The sequence below is a fragment of the Pseudopodoces humilis genome, chromosome 10 (genome assembly GCF_049639895.1).
Source record: "Pseudopodoces humilis isolate 2021_Gansu_Grassland_sample_001 chromosome 10, ASM4963989v1, whole genome shotgun sequence".
Lineage (NCBI taxonomy): Eukaryota > Metazoa > Chordata > Aves > Passeriformes > Paridae > Pseudopodoces > Pseudopodoces humilis.
In genome coordinates, this window is record NC_142209.1 from 31,127,900 (window position 1) to 31,141,538 (window position 13,639).

Consider the following 13,639-nt stretch of genomic DNA (forward strand, 5'->3'; position numbering starts at 1 on the left):
ATGGGAAAAGGAGTCAGGTGTAGGTGGGAAAAGGAGTCAGGTGGAAATGGGAAAAGGAATCAGGTGGAAATGGGAAAAGGAATCAGGTGGAAATGGGAAAAGGAATCAGGTGGAAATGGGAAAAGGAGTCAGGTGGAAATGGGAAAAGGAATCAGGTGTAGGTGGGAAAAGGAGTCAGGTGTAGGTGGGAAAAGGAGTCAGGTGTAGGTGGGAAAAGGAGTCAGGTGTAGGTGGGAAAAGGAATCAGGTGCAAGTGGGAAAAGGAGTCAGGTGTAGGTGGGAAAAGGAGTCAGGTGTAGGTGGGAAAAGGAGTCAGGTGTAGGTGGGAAAAGGAGTCAGGTGGAAATGGGAAAAGCAATCAGGTGTAGGTGGGAAAAGGAGTCAGGTGTAGGTGGGAAAAGGAGTCAGGTGTAGGTGGGAAAAGGAGTCAGGTGTAGGTGGGAAAAGGAGTCAGGTGGAAATGGGAAAAGGAATCAGGTGTAGGTGGGAAAAGGAGTCAGGTGCAAGTGGGAAAAGGAGTCAGGTGGAAATGGGAAAAGGAGTCAGGTGTAGGTGGGAAAAGCAATCAGGTGTAGGTGGGAAAAGGAGTCAGGTGTAGGTGGGAAAAGCAATCAGGTGTAGGTGGGAAAAGGAGTCAGGTGTAGGTGGGAAAAGGAGTCAGGTGTAGGTGGGAAAAGGAGTCAGGTGTAGGTGGGAAAAGGAGTCAGGTTAAGTTGGGAAAGGAGTCAGGTGCAAACGGAAGAAGGAGCGGCTCCATCCCTGTAATTGTACTTTCTGATAGAATTCGCGTGTATAATGCACAAAAGCTAACTCGAGCACAATGCAAAAAAAACTTGAGCAAGCGAAGGATTGCCACAAGGACGAGAGAGAGCTCAGGACTGTTTGGAAAAGGACAAAGGGGGCGCCAGGAGAGAAACAGATCCACTCAGACGAGACGAGGCACTAATGATTCTGTGATCAGCTCGTGATACCCATTCAGTTCACCGTGCATCTTAATATCGGTCTCCCGAAAGGAAAAAAAACCCCAGAAATCACTCAGACTCCATCCCTTTCTGGCAAAATCCCAGAAAAATTCTAAATTTCAAGGACTGCTTCCAGAAAATCCATTCAGACCTAATCCCCTCCCCAGAAAACCTCATCAGCAGTTCAACATCTAAATTCTGAATATGTAACAACACATCACGGAGAAAAAAACTGAGACTGCATGGGCTCAGGCCGAAAAAAATGTATAAAAAATGTAAAAAAACCCAAGAGACAGTGGGTGAACTTGGGGGAATCAGTGCAGCAGAGACTGGATCAGGGTTCACCCAGTGCCAACCCCAGGCTTGGCGTTTGCCTTTAGTTGTGGCTGTCCAGAAAAAAATTATTTTATTTTTTTAAAATTTATTAATAAAAAAATATTATTGATAAAATTGGATTGATTTTATTTCTAACAATCCCCACTCCAGGGAAAGGGAATAACCCCGTGCCCAGCTGGAGGGGGAGAGGTGCAGAATTCTTTCGAGGGGTCCCCAGCTGCCCCTGCCACACCAACCCTCCCAAAATCTGTCACTGCCACAGTCCCTCCAGCTCCAGAAAGCACCGAATCAGCTGAAACGGTGGGAGCTGGTAAATTCCACAGAATTGTTTTGCTAAGGAAAAAAAAAACCCTCTTTATTGTAATGAAGTGCTTGTGATTGCTGCAGTTTGGCTCCAGTGTGCATTTCCCCACCCAGGCGCATCCAGCCCGGACTGGGTTCTTTGGCTACAAAATGTTGCTCTTCTGAAGCCTGTAGCAAACATAAAAAACCTAAAATCCAGCCCTTACTCTTTAGCACCCTGAAAACAAAAATGATGCATAATGTTGTTTGGGGAAGGGATGGTTTAAATGCACAGCTGAGCTCTTCCCTCGCTCTCTCAGCGCCACAACCAGAGCTGCGAGTTGAGGACTCTCGTCTTTCAGCTCCTGCACATTTTGGAGCTGCTTGTTTCATCTCACTCCATATCAGGCAATTTGCTTTGCCTGCAAGTGGAGAAGCTGCTGCCCAAAAAATCCCAATTTAAAGGGATGAGCACGAAGGAACTTTGTGAGCAGTGCCCCAGTGTGGGAGGATACCTGGGCTGCTGTTTGGACAGCGAGAACAGACGGAAGAAAGTCTGGAGCACAAGGAAAACCCATTGTACAGCCAGAAAAACTGGCTCTAAGAGTATTTTTGGGGTGCTCTCAGCCATTTTTAAGGCTGCCTATGCTTGCAGTTGGTTGCATCTCTTCATGGCTCTACAGGGATAAAAATCCACAACTCCTGCCCTTGGAGTTATTTCCTTAAAGCTGGGAAAGAGCAGGAGGAGACTTGAAATTCAGCTGTAACAGCAGAGAGAATTCCAGTTCTTGTCCTCTAGGAAATTCCCTAAAAGGCTCGAGGCTGCAGCAGGATAGTGCTGCTTACAGGAGAATGAGGATAAGGAATTGTTTGGGTTGGAAAAGCCCTCTGAGCCCATCCAACCATTCCCAGCACTGCCCCACGTCCCCAGGTGCCACATCCACAGAGATTTTCAATCCTCCGGGGGTAGGGGCTCCTATTCCAATGTGTGACCACTCTTCCCATGAGGAAATTTTCCCCATGTCCGACCTAAACCTCGCTGGGACCGTAGCATTCCCCAGAGCACTGCAGTTACCCCTGTTCCTGCAATCTCCTCACTTGTTCCAGGAGGAGTTTGACACCGTGTTCCATCCTTTGGGAGCACGAGGTTGGATGCAGACGCATCCAGCATGACATTTTTTACTGACCTGAGAGAAGGAGTCTGGGAACTGCTCCAGGGTGAAACAGGGGGAGTCCTCAGTTTCTGCAGGCTTTACCCAGGGAGGTTTCCCATCGTAATCAATAAATTGATCTATGCTCTTGCCCAGGTTCACAGCCTGGGTCAGGGGAAAAATCAATCCCACCTTCTGTCCTGGCAACAACTCGGTGTGGTTAGGAAGGAAAACACGAGGGGAGATGCTGTAACAGATCAGTGATGGAAAGGATTTTAATCTCAATTAAAACATCAAGTTTTTAATCTAATAAGAGAATAGGCAATGTTGTTATTTGAATCAGTAATTATGGAATTCTGACTTGTTCCCAGCAGTGCTGCAGCTCCCACACCTGACAGGAGCCAGCTCTGCCTGGCACTGCAAACACTTTTGCAAAGACAAAAAAGCAGCAGAGCCATCCCTCCCATCCACTGGATATTTACTGGGGAAGCTGCTCTCAAGCCAGGTTTGTTTGTTTGCTGCTTTGGCTTTTTGTTTCTACTTTTTCTAAGTGTCTGAGCAATGGGTGGCTGCATTAAGGTGCAATAAAACATTTGGGGGGCATTTATGGCTCTGGGGTTACAGCACTGTGGGGAAACAGGAAAAAGCCCCCAGTGGAAGCTGCAGTGTGCTGTGAGGGGGTTTGGGGGTTTGGGGGGTGAGGGTGGTCTCTGGAGTGCTCCTCTCAGTAGGAAATGCCCAGGGTGAGGCAGGGGAGGTGAAGGAACACATTTAGGGGCAGTGGATGTCCCCAGGCGTGGGGCAGCTCCGTGCTGGATCCGGGGGGTGTCAGCCTCTCCAGGTGGTGGCTGGGAAGCTGCTCCCAATCCCAATCCCAATCCCAATCCCAATCCCAATCCCAATCCCAATCCCAATCCCAAAGGGTTGGGGCCACGGGGATGGGGAGGGGATTCTCCCTCTCTGCTCGGCTCGTGTGAGACCCCATCCTGCTTTCGAAGACAGAGTCTGCCACGGAGGGTGGGAATGTTCCTGGAAGGGAGAGGTGACCCCTCCCTCTAAATCATTGTAACTTTGAAATTATGGAGCTTCCAGGCAAAAATATGGGAAAGGGAATGACAGTTCTTTACTGACAAACAAATACATATAGATTATTTATATTTTTATATATACATATACACTGGCACATATATACGAAACAGAACAGACAACAAACAAAGCCCCCAGCCATGACAGCTTTCCCACCTGTCAAGCACCACTTTCCCCTTTGGTGTAGCTGTGGCCAAAGCCGGCTGGGGACGCTGGTGACTGCGGTAAAACCATCCTCAAGACGCTCGCTCCAAGCCAGGAATTCCTTCCCAATCTCCCATCTGACCGTGCTCTCTGGCAGTGGAAGCCATCCCCTGTGTCCTGTCCCTCCATCCCTTGGCCGAAGTCAGCCTGCACCCTGATAGAGAATTGGGCAGATAAAGGTGTTTGAAATGGGGAGTTTGGGTTGTGGGAGGGGACGTGGAGGTTTTGGGGGGCAATGGAGAAGTGTGAACCTGCAGCAGCTGTGGAGGTGCTGTATGTTCTGTACAGGCAGGAAAGGTTTGTTCCTCTGTTTTCTTTTTTTGTGTGTGTGATTTTTTTATTGGTGAAGTTTTTCAGGTTTTTTTTATGATACGGAAACTTATCACCAGTAGCTATGCATATTTCTATTTGACAGCACAGAGCATTAAGAGAATCAAATGCTAAAGTGTGACTTTGATTTATGGGAAGGGAAATAAAAATGTGTGGCTGATAGAGGGGCAGAGCCCAATGATCCCTCCCTTTCCTTCCTGCAGTTTAAATAAACCTTGGGGGTCAAAAAGGAACTTGGAACTGGACATGGCTGTGGACAAGGACACGGAAAACCAAACCTCTCTTGCTTTGCCTTTGCTTTGCCAGCAGAGCTCAGTGTTTCTCCTGCTGCTGCAGATTTGGGGCACAAGGGCTGGTTTGTGCTGCTGCTCTCAGGTCATTCTCTTCTCACCCATCAGCTCAGCTCAGAAACTTGATTGAGCTCAGATTTATTTAAATTAAGTTGGAAATTTGGTGAAGAGCTTTTTCTTCTCTTGATGTTTTATTGAAAATGAAGTGAAATCCAACACCTGGCAAATAATAACTTTCTAAAGATGAATCTTTGTCATTTGAAAAAATCATGTGCTGTGGGAATGATTGGAATCATTTTAATTAAAACACTCTTTTCCTTTCCTTGCATATATTCCCATGTGCACATGTTCCTTGTGTTCGAAATCATGGGATGGAGTGACCCTGGAACTGTTGGAATTTCCCTGTGGGGAAGGCAGGAGGGCTGGAGCTGAGGGGAGAGGGGGGGGATGGAGCTGAGGGGAGAGAGGGGAGATGGAGAGAGGAAGGACAATTCTGTATTGGCCACAGGCACAATAACCTTCATTGCAGCGAGGGATTAAATCCTGACAGAACCAGAGTGGGGGTGTTCCCACCCAAACCTCCTCATTCCACAGAATCCCAGACTGGTTTGGGCTGGGGGAGACCTCAAATCCCCCCCATTCCCACCCCAGCCATGGCAGGGTCACCTCCCACTGTCCCAGGCTGCTCCAAACCCATCCAGCCTGGCCTTGGGCACTGCCAGGGATCCAGGGACAGCCCCAGCTGCTCTGGGAATTCTATCCCAGGGCCTGCCCACCCTGCCAGGGAACAATTCCTGCCCAAGATCCCATCCAGCCCTGCCCTCTGGCACTGGCAGCCATTCCCCCTTTTTCCCTTGTCCCTCCCGAGGGTGGGCTCCTGGTTCCACCAGCTCAGCTCATAGAGCCCACCCATGGCAATTCTCTCAGATCCAGATGATTTTCCAGCAAGCCCGGCCTGTGCTGTGCCCTGGAGCTGCTGCTTGGCCTGTGGGGAGCAGCAGGGTCTGGTTTGTGTCACAGGAAGGTCTCCCATGATAGGAAAAGCTGCTGGGCTTCCTCAGCCTCCTGCTGCCCTGCATTTCCCTTATCCCATTCATTTGGGGAAAGCACCGAGAGCTCTGCCAGAGGGAAGCTCTCAATGAGTTGTTCTGGGATTTTCTTGACATGGAATATCAGCCTGAGGCTGGCTCTGGGCTGGGACCTGCCAGCTCCTGGTCTCTTTTTAGGGAGCTTGTGGGAGAATGCAGCTGCTCATACCCTGATTATCCAGAGTTTCTCTCGCGTTCCCAGAGCTGCCAGAGCCCAGCCACTGCTTGGACAATGCTCAGGCACAGCGGGGGCATCCTTGGGGTGTCTGTGCAGGGCCAGAGCTTGGACTGGATGATTCCTGTGGGATCCAGCTTGGAACATTCCCTGATTCCATCCCTCTGAGCTGGAGAGATTCCTTTGGGATCTTTCAATATCTCCTGGTTCATGACTTCCCTGGACTCACCCCTCTGGGCTGCTCCCAGATCTGGCTTGTATTTCCCATCTTCCAACTCCCTGAAGCCCAAAGGGGGTGGTTTTCCTTGGATTGGATGTTGCAGAGTGGATTCAGATTCAGGGGAATTCCTGTTCCATGTTGAGGCCCAGATCCCTCGTGCTGGCCCAGGATACCTTTGTCCCTGGGAAACAGGAGCAGCACTAAGCCTTGAATCCAGCCCAGCTAAGCCCGAGGCAGGGCCTGGCTCCCGGCCCCAGCGTTCCGAGTGCTGGGGTCAGCCTGCTCCCTCCCAGCCTCACATTCCCTGGATTTGAGCTTTCTCTGGCATTTCTCACTGTGTTTGATGAAGGGTTTGTGTTCTCCAGCCAAGGCTGAGCCACATTAGTCAGAAGAGTTCTTAGAAACGGCGGCTTTCATTTCCCGGAAAGTTCTGTCCCCGCGCTCCTCGGTGTCACCAGGAGAGGCCCTGGGCATGCAGGAGTGCCCAGCTCCCAGTTCCCAGCCCGGGGCCACGTTGGGAGCTTTGGCAGTGCCCTCGCTGTCCCACTGGCCGTGGGCACGGGAATGTGGGGGTGCTGCTGCTGCAGGGCCGAGCAGGGCTGGGAATCCCAGCTCCCAGCCCACCCGGTGATGGATTGAGTGGACTCCAAGGCACAAACTCCAGATGCCCTTCAGTCCCAGCACAGCTTCCCAGCATCCCCATGAATCACTGGAACGAGCCTGAGCCCCAGAAGTGCTCTGTAATTATTTTATCTGCTGCTGTGTGCAGTAGCTGACTGGCAAATGCAATTTTTATTCTTTCCTTTTATCATCTAATCAGTAGGGAAATATTGATTCTCTCCTGTCTTGCTAAAGGATGTTGGGGAATGGAGTAGGAGCTGTGGCTCCCACCCTGGCAGCCTGACAGAATCATGGAATATCCACAGGGATCATCCAGTCCAGCTGCTGGCCCTGCACACACAGCCCAACAATCCCAGCCTGTCCCACAGTGTTCCACCAGCTGGCTCCTGGAATGCTGAGCAGGGCAGGAACTGGAAGGTGTTTCCTCCCCACTTTTCAGCCATCATTTCTAACCCTTTAAGCACCGCTGAAAATTCCTCTTCCTTCTCTTGCAAACCCCATTTTCACACACATCCCACCCTGATGGATCTTGATCCAGAGCAGCTGCAGGGCTTGGGAAGGAAAGCTGAACCCTTAGGCTGGGTTTTCCCGGTATTTCCCTGTCTGCCTGCATTTCCAAGCTGCCTGTTGGGTTCTCCCCAGGACACCAAGGTTGTTCCTGCTGACTTTGAATGCCTCGTGTGTTTCACAAGAGCAACGGGAGATGTGTGAGGAGCGGAGCAGAATTCCATTTCAGTTGGGAATATTCCCCGAGGGAGCGTGTCACAAAGGCTCTGAGAATGAAGGAATTATATTTAGATGATATTAATCATTTATAATCATTTCTCTCTTCTCCTCTTCCAGGCTTCCATGAGGACAGATGAACGTAAAAGGAATTCTCTCTCTTGGACACGCAGGGAGGAGCAGAAACAGAGCCATTCCAGCCACAAGCCGTGTGCTCCCTTCCCAGGCTCCGTGTCAAAGCCCTGGGCTGCTTTTGGGGAGGGATTTCATGCAAGCAAAGAGCTCTCAACTCATTTCTGCAGCATCTTGGATCAGGAAATGGGAAGTTTGTATTCAAAATCTCGGGACGCCGCCATTCGAGACTGCACAACAAACACTTGGCTGAAGAGGGAAGTGCCCCAGGATGTCACATGGAGCTGCTCCTGCTTGTTCCCAGATATTTGGCTCGTTGACCTTGGGTTTCTGTGGTTGCTTCTGGGATGGGCTGTGCTCTCCTCGGGTTCAGGGTGTGTTTCCCTCGGGGCGTGTCCTGCCCCGGGAGCTCTGCGCTGCCTGTGCTGGGGGAGAGCTCCCCTCGTCCTTCCTCCCTTCCCTTCCCTGACAGGAATAGCCAGGGACCTTAAATCCCAGCCATCCCTGTCCTGCCATGGCAGGGACACCTCCCACTGTCCCAGGCTGCTCCAGCCCCAGTGTCCAGCCTGGCCTTGGGCACTGCCAGGGATCCAGGGGCAGCCCCAGCTTCCCCAGCCTCTGCTCCCTGCCTTCCTCCCAGAAATGTCTGAACTTGGACAGCTGTGCTGCTCTCCTCCTTTTCCAGGTGTTTGTCCATGCTGTTGCCTTTTCCAAAGGTTTCTTCTGGACTCACTTTGGTTCCTTACACCAAATCTCACGTGAGGCACAGGCAGCAATGCCCAGGAGCTTCAGCTGGAGCCGTGCCTTTGCCAGCAGCCACAGCTCTGCATTCCCAGAAGTGCTGCCTGCATCCAGCGTGGATTCTCTGGGAGATCTTGCCAGGAGTTCCAGGCCCTGTCCTTCCCACCATGCTGGTGCCAGCAGAGCCCTCCCTCCCCCTCCAGCCCCCGGTGGAGCAAAGCAGAAGGTGAAGGACCAGAGAGCATTTGTGGGGCTCGGCTCCGCCTCAGCGCTGCTCAGGAGAAAAGAGGAATCTGGAAAAGGAGTTTTGCTGCCCCAGGCTCTGGGCTGGGCTGGAGGGGAGCTGGCAGGAGCAGCTGGGCTGGGTTTGGGGTGGGAGGATGGTGAGCAGCAGTGGATTGAGCCCAGGCTGGGCACTGCCATCCCACAGGAACAGCCTGGCCCTGGCCCAGCCTGCCCAGGGGGCCTGAAATGTTCAGAGACTTTTTCCAGCTGGCCAAGCTCGGCTCACTTCTGATCCCAAATCCTGAATCCAGTTCCTTTCTCCTGTTGTATCAGAAACCCACCTTGCATCTGTCTGTGACTTGCTCCTTTTCCCTCGGAAACAAATTCCTTTGCAGCCTGGCCACCGGGCTCGGGATAATCAATGGAAGCTCCCCTGAGACTCCAAGAAACAAATGCCTGCATTTACAGCAAAGGTTCAACTCAATTTACTCCATATTCAATCCATTCCTCAAAGAAATTCCAACCAAAAGTGCTGGGCTCCGAGGGGATGTGGGGAGAGCCAAGAGCTGACCCCACCATTCCCTGATTTTGTGCAGGGGGCCGGAGCTGGTTCATTCCCTGGTGAGGAATGAGCTCTGTTACCCTGGCAAGGAATTCTGTTTGTGGCAGATAAGGAGGCACCAGCTGTGTCCTCTCAGGGATTCAGGCACCTGAGTCACGTTTCATCACCGTGTTCCTCCTTGGCACCAAATTTCCCCCTCAGAGAAGACATTAAGTGCCTCTTGTGCCATCCCAGCTCCTGCAGTTCCCTGAGCTCCCTTCCCTGGCTGCTGCAGAGCCTTTGTGCCTTTGAGGCTCCAGGCAGAGCCCTTAATTTGACAGGTGCTGTGGGAGCTGATGGAGCTGGAGCTGGATTTCCCCTTCCAGGGCTGCTGCCAGAGCCCAGCCCGGGCTGGGAGTGAGGATCCTTTTCCAGCTGTGCCTTGGAGCTGCTGAAAGCTGGGGCTGGGCAGCCAGGCAGGGCTTTCCTGTCCCCTGTGATCCATTGCTTCCCTCCAAGGTGAGGATCCCTGGGAGCAGCCTGAGCCTGTTCCCGTTTTCCTGATGGTTTTTCTCTCCAGCAGCAGCAGCTCCCGAGGAGAGCCCAGATCCAGGGCCACCTTCCTGCTGCCAGGGTGGCCCTGGGGGTGACACGGGTGGCCCTGGCCCAGGCAGAGACACCTCCCCATGCTGGCACTGCAGGAGCAGGTGGCTCTGGCTGGAGGGGTGAGGGACAGCAATGGACAACGAGGGATGATGATGGATAATGATGGATCAAGATGGATGATGGATGATGATGATGATGATGGATAATGATGATGATGGACAATGATGATGGACTGTAACTGATAACGATGGGTAATGATGGATGATGATGGAGGACGGATGGGCTGTGCTGCCTAATGATGGCTCAGGACAGCAACAGCAGGAGCAGCTCCACCATCAAATCACAAATGAGAAGCACAAAACTCTTCCAAAGGTGAGGGACTGTGTGCAAAGAGGATCCCAAAGCTCCCCTTTGGCCCCTGGCCCTGCTGAGATGGAGGGCCTGTCCCAGTGGAGGGGCTGCCCCACACAAGTGCTGCTGATGCTTTGGGTTCGTTGGGTTTTCCAGGGAAAGGCCAGCAGGACAGCTGAGGATCCCGCTGGTATCCCATTCCCAAGCAGCCCCTCCACATTTGGGAAGGAATGTGCAGCCCTGGCAGCCTGGGCTGTGCCAGAGCTGGGCTGCCCGGGGTGGTTGGGAGGTGAGAGCTGCCCTCCCGCTGGCCAGAGGCTCCCTGGGATCCTTCCAGCTGGGTTTATTCCCTGCATTTCTCCCTGAACGGTGCCTGTCGTACCCCCAATAGCACAGACAAGAGAATATTCATTCTCCATTCAATATGAATATTAATTTGTGGAGTATTTTTTCTTCATTAAATGCTCATTCTGGAAGTCTCTGCCCCACTGACAGATGAGCAGCTCCTCCCCTGTGCCAGGCGAGAGAATTCTACAGGGAAAAAGGAGATGGGACAAGAGGGAATGGTCTGGAACTAAAGAGGAGAGATTGAGATGGGAGATTGGGAAGGAATCCATTGTCCCTGGCAGGGTGGGCAAGCCCTGGATCAGAATTCCCAGAGCAGCTGGGGCTGTCCCTGGATCCCTGGCAGTGCCCAAGGCCAGGCTGGATGGGTTTGGAGCAGCCTGGGACAGTGGCAGCTGTCCCTGCCATGGCTGGATTGTTCTGGATGGGATTTCAGGTCCCTCCCAATCCATTCCATGACTCCTTTGAGGTGTCCAGATGCTCCTCTGAACTGCCAAGGAACTTCCCTGCTCACAAACAGCAGGAAAAATCCCTTTCCATTATGCCATGGTACCCAGCTGTTCCCAGTGCCTGCAGCATCCCTCCCCAGGGCGTGTAAATATCGGTGGGCTGGGGACAGATCCTTATCCCATCTTTTGTACTCCCACATTTCAGTGGAGTGCTGCCCAGGCTCCCACAGACCCCATCCCTCCCTGGCATTTTCAGACCTGGAGATACAATTCCCAGTCCTGCCATCCCCTCTGTTGTGACTCCCAGTTGATGTTTTCTCTCCGAGGTTGTGCTCATACCAATCCAAACCCTCACAAGTCAGTTTGCAAATATCCCTGCCAGCCCTTAATGACCTGCTAAAAATACCAGCAATGATTCATCTCCTGATCTATGGAAATGGGAATTATTTGCTCTTGGCAGCTCCTGGCCTGGGCTGCTGGAGAACACAAGAATGAGCAGGTCAGGAAATACTGAAGGGATTTTTCTTCTGTTTCAGGGGAATAAAAACATTTTCTACAAACCCAGGTGGGTTTTCCATGGCCATGGGTGATCCCGGGGGAGGTCTTGACTTCTCAAAGCTGCTGTCCCAAATCTGGACAGAGATGTCCAATTTTATTCATGTAATCTTTAGGCAGAAGTATTTAAACCACAACAATTTTAATCAGGGATATTCCAAGCAGTGTTTTTGAGAGCCCTACAAAGGTTCAATATCTTCTAATCTTTTAATAGGGGCTACTTAAATGCCCTAATGAGAAAATAAGGGCTGCTGTAATCACTTCTTTTTAATTGAAATAATCCCATTGGATTTATGAAAGTGGTTTGGGGTTTCATTCCAAACCTCCCCAGCCCTGCAGGATGTTTGTTGGGAAGCTTTCCCAACCCCTGCCACACAATGAGGTGAAAATTTCCTCAGGTCCTGCACTTCCCCAGCTCTCCTGCAGCAGATCAGGGTCCCCAGAACCACGGGACCCCAGATGGAGCCAGAAAACTTCCGTGGAGCTGGAATTTGTTTGGGAATGATTTGGCAGCTACTGGCTGGAAAGAAATCGACTTTCAGAAATCTGCAGCAGTTTGTGAGTGTCCTCTTCATGAAAATCCAATTATTATCCTCAAATGACCAATTTCCTGCTGGAATTTCATCACCTCTGCAGGGGATCCCTGACAGGGATCCATCCTGGGATCTGGGCCAGAGACTCCAAGGACTGGATCAAAAACCCCATGGAGTAAGGAATTCTGACACCTCCTTTTTTATCAATGGCTGTTTTATCGTTTACATCACAACGTGTCTGGGAATGGCAGGATTTGGGAGAAGTTTCCAGAGGGAGCTGGGGGGTCTCTCCTGCAGCCAGGAGCTGTTCCAGTGAATGAAAAAGGCTGGAAGAGGAGCCAAATGCAAACATCCCTTTGAAGCCCTGTTTATTGAAATGGGCTTTTATCGCCGTGCTGAGGAAGGAGAAAGTGGCTGTGTTTAACCGGGGAGGAAAAATATTTATGTAACTCCCGAACTTCCCCGGGTCTGGCTCCCAGCGCTTGGCAGGAGCTTTCCTGCAGATTTTGGCACCTTCCCTGATCAAAAGTGGCCTTTTGGGATCTGTGTGGGCCACACAGCCACTGCCCCCTGAGCCCCCGGTCCCTGTGGGTCACCGGGACACCGGCACGGGAGGGAAGGCACAAATCCAGCGGGATTCTGGCTCCCGTTCCCAGCAGGATGCAGCGGCTCCCTCAGCTGTTGAGGAAAGAGCCACAGGCGTGAGCGGGGAGGCGTGGAAGGATCGGGTGGAGCCGGTGGATCCTGGACTGAATCCAGGATGCCAAGGGAAGGAGAGGAGGTGGCAGAGCAGGAATTCCACCCTGGAAGGGCTCTGGGAGTGCTGCAGCCAGGGCTCCTCCCCTCCCCCGGGAGCTCCTGGGCAGCGCAGGAGGATCCGGAGGATCTGCACCAGGACAAGGCCGTGCCCAGGGTGCGGATCCCGGGCTCCAGTCCCATTCCCGGGCTCCTATCCCGATCCCGGGCTCCAACCCCATTCCCGGGCTCCAGTCCCATTCCCGAGCTCTGATCCCATTCCCGATCCCGATCCCGATCCCGGGCTCCGATCCCATTCCCGGGCTCCGATCCCGATCCCGGGCTCCGATCCCATTCCCGGGCTCCAACCCCATTCCCGGATTCTGATCCCGATCCCGGGCTCCGATCCCATTCCCGGGCTCCAACCCCATTCCCGGGCTCCGATCCCATTCCCGGATTCTGATCCCGATCCCGGGCTCCGATCCTGATCCCATTCCCGGGCTCCGATCCCGATCCCAGGAATGCCGGGCCGGGGTAGTGTGGCCGAGCGGTCTAAGGCGCTGGATTAAGGCTCCAGTCCCTGCGGGGGCGTGGGTTCGAATCCCACCGCTGCCAGCTCTGTTTTGGCACCTCAGGGACCCGGGCGAGCTGCCCGAGTGGCCCCTGGGAGTGTGAGGTGACACCCAGGAGCTGGGGCTGGCCCTGGGACAGGGCAGGGATCCATTCGGGATGGGATACTGGGCAGGAATTGTTCCCTGGCAGGGTGGGCAGGCCCTGGGATGGAATTCCCAGAGCAGTTGGGGCTGCCCCTGGATCCCTGGCAGTGCCCAAGGCCAGGCTGGATGGGTTTGGAGCAGCCTGGGACAGTGGGAGCTGTCCCTGCCATGGCTGGGGTGGCTCTGGGTGGGCTCCGAGGTCACTCCCAATCCAACCCAGGCCGTTTATCAAAAGCCACAAA

The 13,639-nt window shown here is 52.8% G+C and overlaps 1 non-coding gene across 1 annotated transcript; it reads left to right on the forward strand.

Annotated features, from left to right (window-relative positions):
• Window positions 1-13,214: 13,214 nt before the first annotated feature.
• Window positions 13,215-13,296, forward strand: TRNAL-AAG (transfer RNA leucine (anticodon AAG)). The gene has a single exon. It is a non-coding gene; the product is annotated as a tRNA-Leu (tRNA).
• Window positions 13,297-13,639: the final 343 nt, after the last annotated feature.